The 1,711-nt window shown below is 53.0% G+C and overlaps 1 non-coding gene across 1 annotated transcript; it reads left to right on the top strand.

Annotated features, from left to right (window-relative positions):
- The first annotated feature begins 667 nt into the window (after positions 1-667).
- On the top strand, positions 668-808 carry LOC116527733. Its single transcript, XR_004258696.1, has one exon. It is a non-coding gene; the product is annotated as a U4 spliceosomal RNA (small nuclear RNA).
- Positions 809-1,711: the final 903 nt, after the last annotated feature.

Below are 1,711 nucleotides of genomic sequence, written 5' to 3'. Positions count from 1 at the left end.
ATGGGTTCCACTACATCCATTTCCAGGTCAACCATCAGAAACCCAGAGAGGTTAAAGGACCTGCTGATGGTCACGCAGCTGGTCTGAGTGGAGGAGCAGGAAGTTCAGCAGAGGCCAGTCTGCTTCTGGAGCCACCACCCTCCACGATGTTCAGGCTCTGAAGGGGAGGCATATAACAGGCAGAGCCTGGGAGGGGCAGGTGAAGACCCAGACTGGAAACAGGTGCTGTAGTCAACAGGGGGCCCTGGGGAGCTGCCCACCAGATGACCCTGAGCTTCCCATTTCTAGGAGGGAAGAACGGTCACCACATCTGTTAGGCCTCGTGAGCTGTTGGGAGGATTAACTTGTATCTTAAAACTGAGTCTAGGCCGGGTGCCGTGGCTCACGCCTGAGGTCCCAGCACTTTGGGAGGCCGAGGAGGGCAGATTGCGAAGTCAGGAGATCGAGACCATCCTTGGCCAACATGGTGCAACCCTGTCTCTACTAAAAGTACAAAAGTTAGCTGAGCGTGGTGGCGCATGCCTGTAGTCCCAGCTACTCGGGAGGCTGAGGCAGGAGAATCGCTGGAACCCTGGAGGTGGAGGTTGCAGTGGGCCGAGTTCACACCATTGCACTCCAGCCTGGGTGACAGAGCAAGACTCTGTCTCAAAAAAAAAAATTGAGCCTAAGCTTCACGCAGTGCCAGTATCGTAGCCAATGAGGTTTATCCGAGAAGCAATTATTGCTAATTGAAAACTTTTCTCAATACCCCGCCATGATGACTTGAAATATCGTCAGCATTGGCGATTTTTGACAGTCTCTACAGAGGCTGGATAAAAAAAAAAAAAATCTGAGTCTAAATCTGTAAATTGTAATCGTCCTTATTTCAAAAGCAAACCAGTCACTGAAATCGTTTAAAGGCTATTGAAGCTATTGAAATGAATTGAAATGATTTATCTGCCCTGGCAGGGCTGCACCTTGGCCAGCTCAGGGCACAGGGACCACTTTAGGATCTAAGAAAAGCACCTGCCCAGAGATGGGTCTCACAGTCTTCCCCGTCAGGAGCCCACCTCCCTCCCTCTCACTGAGACTGCAACCGGCCTCCACCCTCTCTGGGACTGTGTGGTTGGGGTTTTCAGCCTGAACCTGTCCTGGGTGGCCTCCCCCTCAGACCTGACGCCTCTGCAAACCTGCTGCCAGCAGCTCTGCCCTCAAGCAGGCAGAGACCTTGCATGTGGGCAGAGTCTAGGAAAGGGCTTGGTGGGCGAAGCGGGTTGAGGCTATCATTGAAGCCAGACCTGGGGAAGGCGGAGCTTCTGTTTGGTTTAAAGGAATCCTGGAAGTGTTTTCTTGAGCAGAGGAGGGGAGGTAGGGACAGGAATTCCAGGAAGCAGCAGTGGTTGGAACATAGATAGAAATGTGGGAATGAGACAGGAAGGATGGAGAAACCAGCTTAGCCTAAAAGATCAAAGGGTGACACACAGGTCATGAAAGGTCTAGAATCCACAGCTGAACCTTGACTGGCCATGGAGCCAGTGAGGAGGCGGACAAAGGCTCTCAGGCAGGTGATGGGTGGACAAAGGAACTTCATCCTGCCTCTGTGGCTACTCTGTCACTCTGGAGAAAGCAGAGCTAGAAGGGAGGCAGAGATTCCCTTCAAGCCTTCCCCAGCTCCCCCACCAGATGCAGCCTGCTGCCATGTGACACTGTGGCTCCTCCTCGGGACCCCTCA

Source organism: Sapajus apella, unplaced genomic scaffold, assembly GCF_009761245.1.
Source record: "Sapajus apella isolate SASKATOON/1434 unplaced genomic scaffold, GSC_monkey_1.0 scaffold55, whole genome shotgun sequence".
Taxonomy (NCBI): domain Eukaryota; kingdom Metazoa; phylum Chordata; class Mammalia; order Primates; family Cebidae; genus Sapajus; species Sapajus apella.
This window is presented reverse-complemented; position numbering and strand designations above follow the sequence as displayed.